The sequence below is a fragment of the Mauremys reevesii genome, linkage group 2 (genome assembly GCF_016161935.1).
Source record: "Mauremys reevesii isolate NIE-2019 linkage group 2, ASM1616193v1, whole genome shotgun sequence".
Lineage (NCBI taxonomy): Eukaryota > Metazoa > Chordata > Testudines > Geoemydidae > Mauremys > Mauremys reevesii.
In genome coordinates this window covers 255,037,994-255,046,072 of record NC_052624.1, presented here as the reverse complement: position 1 = coordinate 255,046,072, position 8,079 = coordinate 255,037,994, and positions in this window count along the sequence as shown.

Genomic DNA, 8,079 nt, shown 5'->3' with positions numbered 1-8,079 from the left:
TGGGCACCTGATTTAGCAGGTTTAGGGAAGAGCTAGCACCATGGGACCAGCCAGCTCTCCATAAACACAGTTTGAAAGTCTCTGTTCCAGACCAAAGGCAAAATGCCCCTGAAAAAGTCGGAGAGAGAGAAGGGCAAGTAGGGTCTTAGAAAGGAAAATGTATTGCAGCCTTATTATACAGGTACAGCAGCCAATGAAAAATCTGTGAGAAACAGCACTAGTCACTTATCCCAAAGAACAATATGGTGGACCAGTCTTCAGTCATTTATACCAGTTGAGGATCCGGAATTATATCATATATTAGCATGGATGTGGATTTATCAGTGTCCTCCTCCATAACTCTAAAATAACTTCAATTGAGTAAGGGACAGAATGTATAGACTGCAGCTGGTGCTAGTAATTCTGGAATCTGTGCCACTGCCAAAGAAGCAATAGCACTATGTTCCAATCCACAAGCTTTAGCTATGCCTATGACAGAGCAGATGCAAATACCATTAAAGTAACGCAACTGTGCTCAAATCTGACTGTGGATCTAATTTCATGGTCCCTATTGCTGAGGATGAAGTCATCCTCTGCCTGCAGCACAACTGCTGCCTTTTCTTGCAAGGAGGCATAGAAGCTTTCCACTGTTTTTTTTTTTTTTAAATGGGTTACATCATTATTTTGTGGGTGAAATTCTGCTCTCAGTTGCACAACAGTGTTAAGTGGAACAATCTTACTGACGTTACTCTGATACCCAAGATACCCTGAATTGCACTGACCATTTTGTCTGGCTTCTTTTAAAATGTACATGCTGTTCTGCGTTTATGTTAGAGAAGGCAAGTCAAAGAAGCATCCTTTGTACTTGGAGCAGAAGGTAGGGATGTTTGTGATGGTCCTTAGTTCTTATGGGAATTTGATTTAGTTTGGGGCCAGCCCCGCAAAAAGCTCTCCTGCACAAATTTTATTGTTATGGTAAAAAGTTCTATTTTATCAGAGCTTTATATGTTGGGTCCATACCATTGAGTGCCTTGAAGAGAAAGACATTGAACTGGACTCAACATTCTATAGGAAGCCAGTATAATGAGCAGAGGACAATTTTTGGATGTGCTCACAGTAGCCTGTGTTGCAGAGGAGATGAGCTGCAGAGTTCTGTACTAGCTGGAGTTTCACATTGCTGTAATCCAGACAGGAGATGACGAAGGCATGTATAACTGAGGCCAGGTCATCATCCACCAGGTTGGGACGGAGTCTTTTAGACAAGTAGGGATGGTTGAAAGCATTACATGTAGATGCTGCTATTTGAGAGCGTAGAGAATGGGGAATCTAGGAGCACCCCTAAACTACAGACTGACTGAACAGCTGTTGGTGTGCACCTTCAACCAAAGGAAACACCACCGTGGCTGCAAACACTTCAAAGTGCTTTCCTCTGCCTACCAGCATCACCTCTATCTTAGTTGAGTTCAGCTTCATCCAACTATTCTTCATGCATGAGTTGACCTCATCTAGCACTGGGCTCTCTTGGTGCTAATGGGTGGTTGTACGTGGTGAAGGATAGGTAGAGCTGTGTCCCATCTGCATATTGCTGACACTTGAGTTCATTAGACAGACAAGGTGGGTAAGGTTCTATCTTTTATTAGACTAGCTTCTGTTGGACAGAGTTCTTTGTAACCTCAAAAGTGTCTGTCTCTCGCCAACAGAAGTTGGTCCAATAAAAGATCTCATCCACCTTGTCTCTCTAATATCCTGGGAGAGCTATGGCTACAACACGGCATATTTGAGTTCATGTCATCTGACCAGTTCACCTAATGGCTGCATGTAGAGGTTGAATGGGACCACAGAGAGAATTGATCCTTGTGGGACTCCATAAGTGAAGGATCTAGTGGCGGAGGTTCAGTTTCCCATCACTTCTCACTGGATACATCCTTCCAGGAAGGACAAAGTATTTTAGTGTACTTCTCTGGACCCCCAACTCTCATGTGGTACAGTATTATCTCACGGTCAACAATGTCAAACACTGAAGAGAGATTAAGGAGGTATGACTCAATGTCTGCCTAACATCCTTTGACAGGAAGAGATTATCCATCATGCCATTAAAGCAGTTTCTATCCCTTATCCTGACCTGAATCCAAGTTTTGCCAGGTCTAGAATATTTGATATGCTTTAATTAGATACGCTTGTAACCAACCTTGGTCTTCTCTAGGAGTGTGCTCAGGAATCAAAGGTTTGAAACTCGGAGGTAGTTGGTTAAAACCAGTGTTCCAAGCTGGGTTTCTTCAGTGTTGGTTAAATTATTGGTCAGGCTTGACAAAGCCATGGCTGGGATGATTTAGTTGGGGATTGGTCCTGCTTTGAGCAGCGGATTGGACTAGATGACCTCCTGAGGTCCCTTCCATGATATTCTATGATTGCATGTTTGAAGAAGGAAGGCAAGATTCCTTCTCAGAATGAGGCATAAGCTATTTTGTTGTCATGAGTGGCACTAGTTGCTCATGACTCTCTTACATCAGCCAGGAAAGTCCAGGGTTGGATTCACAAGTTTTGGGCTGGAACTCCCATAGGTTGATCTGTCATCACCACACATGTTGCTCACTTTTTTATATAGCAATGTGCATTGGCAGGGCTTCGGGATCAGTATCCCCTGGAGTAAAATGCAAGTCAGAAGTCTGTTGACGCTTAACCTTTGCATCTTAGTTTAAGATTCCAATGAAATGCTTCAAAGCTTATGGCACCATTTTAAACACACACTCTGACTTGAATGACCATTTTCTTTATAGACCTCTTGGAAGCAATTAACTTTATTCACAGGAGGACTAAAGAGCAATTCAGATAAGCATCTCAGGAGATGGAAATACTGATATGAAGGAGCCATTGAAGTACAACAAAATAATTACATTTAATTTAATCTATGCAGACAATATACAATAAGATTTAAATCAGTTGCAAAATATAACCCTAATCCACTGATTTATTGCCTTCATTAAAGTAACACTGACCTGCATTTAAAATTTGTCTGACCTGTCAAACTGCCTAGCCCATTATAGAAAAATAAAACACAAGAACGTGTGCCACCAGGATACTTTTATTACACACAAATTGGGTTAAAAGAAGTTATTAAGGTTGCAAAGTCACACACTCAAAGTTAGGAAAGGTCAGAATTAAGGTGGCCTGTTAAACGTTAATATGTATATGAGTTATGGCAGTCTTTAATTACATGATCACATACTATTTTCTTGACAGGACCCTGCCTGAGCACAGAGTGAGCAACTATTGAATATTTTATTTTATCCTCATCGTCAACATGTAGCTCCATGCCTTTACAGCAACCTATTCAAGCTGTGCTCTGAAGAATTATTAATTCCTTCATGGGCTTTTCTATGGCTCTCATCACATTATATGCAAGTGCTACACAAACATTAATTAATCTTTACAAAACACTTGTGGGGTAAACGGGTGATATTGTCCCCATTTTGCAGATGGGCAGAGAGAGAATGGTGGACTAAAAGATCGAATAGGCCTTTCCTCCCACTAATGTTTCTAGTTCCATGAATATAGTATTTTACATAGTGTGATCAGAAGCTGAATATAACACTCAATGGGAGGACAAATCAGTTTTTAAAAGCCGCTGATTAGCTACTTGCAACTTCTTTGATAACCTTTTTGCATAGACTGTACAGCTTCTGATTTAAAGGAACAATTCCATTAGTAAATCTTGCTCCAGACAGGTTTGGAATTAATTTAAAGGAAGGTTGCCTAAGTGGTTTCACATGTAAGGGCATGGTATGTCATCAGTAGTGTCAAGCAGCAAGACGAAGGCTGACTAAAGATGGTTTCAGGTTTCCAAACCGATCAGTACTGGGAAGCTATAGCTATTAGCATATGCTTCTGAACTTTCCATGTCCGGAACAGACTTGACGTCTTACGCATGTTATAATAAACCTAGACCAAACCCTGACGATATGACCTCATTAACCTCATGACTGCTGATCTCTCAGTTATGTCCAACTCTCCACTTGCAGAAGTAATTTACTTATTCCTATAAAAGAAGCCTATCTATGCTGGCTCTGAGGTCAGCAGTTCTATTTAAGCACAACCAGGCATAGTAGAGGATTATCTATTCTTTTAAAATGCTGTAATGGTCTAAGAATATAGATGTACCTCAGTAGGTTAAACATAAGAAATATACTGGTTGTTGTACGACTGAAAAAATTAACTTGTGAATTCACACATCAACTGCCTATCAAGAAAGAATGAAACGACGGGGGGGGAAGTGAGTATGAAATAGTTATTTGCCATCATGAAAATATATTTAAAATGAAGTTTTCAGTGTTGTTTTACCTTCTACCAACAGAACTCGGTCTAATGAAAGATATTACCTCACCTCCCTTGTCCCTTTAAAATGCAGAGCAGTCACATCTGAAAGGCAGAAATCACTTAATTCTGTGTACATATCTGCTAGTCTTATCTATGTTGCCACAATCAGTCTTGTCCAGGAGGTAGATGAAGCTCAACAGGAAGAGGCAGCTGTGCTTGGAGTGTGGCACACATGAGCCACAACTGAGATAACCATATCAGAAAGGACCATTATCTTTGTTTCTTCCTGCACTATCTGTGTACTTAGGTTAACCCTACAAGTCTTTAAAGGGGGCAATTTCTCACTGACTCACTTTTTTCCTCCTTTGTTTACAATGTTTTAAAGTAACATTTTATAGATGAGAGGCAGCAGATAAGGCCCTGGACTGGAACCCAAGAGAGTTGGATTCTATTCCTAGCTCTTCTAATGGGACTGTAGCTGCCAGTAGGGCTCTGGTTCTGACTGGGGCTTCTAGGCACTAATTAGAAATAGTTGATGATCTATGCTGAGCTTGCCCAACTGCTTTTCTCCTGTTCAGTGAAAAAATCCTGTCAGCAGTTCTGTAAAGATGGGAACCTGGAGAGGCACAGATTTTTCTTCACAATTGTTAGGTTTTATTCCTAGCAAGATCGGCAGGAAAATAAATAGATCCTCAAAAAGAGGAATAAAAAAGGAAGGGGGGGAACGAGCTGTAAAAGCAGCTTTAAGGATTAATCTAGTTCAGGGATAAGCGAGGAACAAAGGCAAGGACTCTGCTATCCAGTGTGGTGTTTTTTTTTCCCCTCTATCTTAACAATCTCCTCTCTGGAGAGAAACTAGAAGAGACTTTCTAGGAGTTCTGGCAGTTCTTTCTGTGGCAAACACACTGCAACTTTTTAATTCAGCAGATCATTTTACAAGAAAGACTCTCACCTTCCATCCTCTGACACCAAGCTCTCTCTGCTAGCTGCCAAGTCAGCAAGAGAGGCAGTTACATCTAAAAGATGCTCTTTCCAGTTGGAAACTTAATTATTGTTAAAGTGAAAGCCAGGAATTGGATTCAGCAGAGAAGTTAAGCATCGGCATAAGTCTCTGCTGCATTGGGGTTTTAGGCACTTAGGAATTAAGTCCCTTTAATTCTCAGTATCACTTGGTTTTTGTTTTCATTGTTATTTTGGGGCACTTTCAGGTCAGCAGCAGTTTTAACCATGAAATGGAAAGGCCTATTACACTTACATGGTAGAATCACATTCACAATACAGCCAGGCCTGAACAAAATAGTGAGCATATATACAGCCTTATTTTTGTGCTTAATCAGAGGCAGATTAAGGTTTCCTGGGGCTCTGGCCAGAGCAAGTGGGGGGGCCCCTCCCCACTCCTTCCATTGCAGCCTGTGCGGTCCTGTGGAGAGCTTGGGGAGGTATGCTGCTTCCTATAGTGTCCCATCATATGAGGGGTGCATCAGATTCCCTCTTGTATGCCATGGGTAAGGGGAGAAAGACCATGGTCCTATCCTTCGCTTTGTCCCGTGTCTTGCATAGGTTCTGCGATTATGCCTGGATGCTGCACGGGGCACAAAGGATCGTCTTGCTCTTTTCTGCCCTGGCAAACACACACTCGTTTGCTGTGTTTGTTGTTGATTTAGAAAAGGGAGTTAACAGCAAAGAGGCCACTCAAGCCAATCTGCCACTCCAGGCAAAACTTCAGTGTGCCACAGTCCACCCAACCCCTTCAACCCTTTAAGAGTTCATGGCAGGGACCCCTCCCCACCTGCCCCTGCCATCCCTGCCCCCCTTTATCTTTATCTCATAACAGTTAAGATTTCCTATTCTGCTTCTATTTCCTTCTTAGGTAACTTCTTAGATACATCTGGGTGTGTATAAATCAGTTCGTGAAAAAAGAGAAATAAAGGCCAATTTTAAACATAATGAAGGAATTTAGGCAAAAATATTCATTGTGGTTCCCCTATTCTCCTTGCTGAGGAAAGGAGAAGAATAAACCAACTGCTTAAGTCTATCTTAATTTCTCCTGCAGTTTTTATATAGGATGACCATGTTATGCCCTAAGGACCAAATCCATCTATAGGTTCCACAGAAAGAACAGATTACCGATGAGAATGCAGGAGTTCCCACTGCTGGGGCCGCTGCCGCCACTAAAGCCAATGGCACTAGCACTATTCAGCCTTCTTCTTGTGCTGCTTCTTCCTCTTGTTTTTCTTGTTGAGCCAGCTTGTTGCCTTGGACTTTTTCTTACAGAAGGGTCCTAGAAAGTTGAAGGGCATATTCTGAAAGTAGTGCACAATAGTGTTTTAATCATCCACTGTTTCAGCCATAGCACCTTGTGCTGTGATCCTATCAGATAATCTGACAAGCTAAGTAGGGTCAGGGTGTATCAACTCTTGAGGAACAAAAACAACAAGGATTACTTGTGGCATTTTAGAGACTAACACATTTGTTTGGGCATAAGCTTTCAAAAGGGGGTTGTTGGTAATGAAGCCTAGGCCCTCCCATTCCCCGAGGCTCTGACCCAAGGTCCTTTGAGGGCTATCAGTTCTCTGATAGTCAAGGTTGCTCAAAGTTGCCCTCCATGGGCCATTTCCTATCACCCTTCCTGTGATTGTCGACCGAAGTCGCCATCTGGTTTAAGGTAACATGAAGGGAGCCCACCTCACCACAAGGCACCTTCTGGCAGCTGCATTGTAGTGTGGTAACTTCCTCTCTCGAGCAGCAACTGCCTCCTCCCACGGTGTGGCCCACCTTCCTGGGCCAACTGAGTCCTAGGGCTTTTCCCTGCTGGAGTAGGCCAAACAAAATAAAGGGGAATTAACAAAACTCAGAGTCATATGAGAGGGGGCAGGGAATGCTTCCCTCTCAGGCTGTTTCGGTAGCAGGTCCTCCCTTCCCTGAGGGAGGGACCTTTTGGTAGTTCTCGTGGGGAGAGATTCTGCCTTTTGTTCAGCTTTCCCTGGCACTGCAGGTCTGCTCTCTTCCCTGGATTGCCCCTAAATGATCTGCTCCCCTGCAGTTTAACTCCTTCTCCAGTTGGAGCATTTCCTACAGGTGTGGCAGGGTGGTGCTGGCTGAGCCCAAAGCAGCTCCTTAATCCCTTGTTGCCCAGTGTGGGGTTTGTACACCCCATCACAGGCCTTGGTCAGTAAAGATTGAACCCAGCAAATTCTTATGCACATCAGTGGGAGCTGGGGTGATCCACATCTCTGGAAAGCAAAGGGGTTTATGCTGGGCACCAAAAACTCAGAAACCTTCAAAAATTTGCCTCTAGATGACCATCTCTTCCAGGTTTCTGTGCTGATCTGGCTGCTACAACCTACAAGGTAAATGCCAGAAACTGCTAGTTTCTCAATTCAGTCAAGAAAACCGTGTTCCATTGTATTGTCTGGTATCAAAGATTTTAACAACTAACTCATGGATTGAATTAAACCAGTATGCCCAGTATTTGCTGGAGCGGTCTCTTGAGAAACTTCACTAACGTTATCTCACCAACTTAAAAAGATCTACCTGCTGCCCCCAGTAGAATTTACCCCTTTCTGGCTGCTGCTGCCAGAGATGACAGCAATAAGGTAAACCCTGTTTTGTCTTTGAAAAGGACCAAATTTCAATGTGACAAGTATTTTCAATATTGTTTGCAGTGTTATAATCGTGTTGGTCCCAGGATATTAGAATGACAAGGATAGTGAGGTAATATCTTTTATTGGAGCAGAAGCTGGACCAATAAAATTGGATCAACTTCTGGTCCAATAAAATATATTA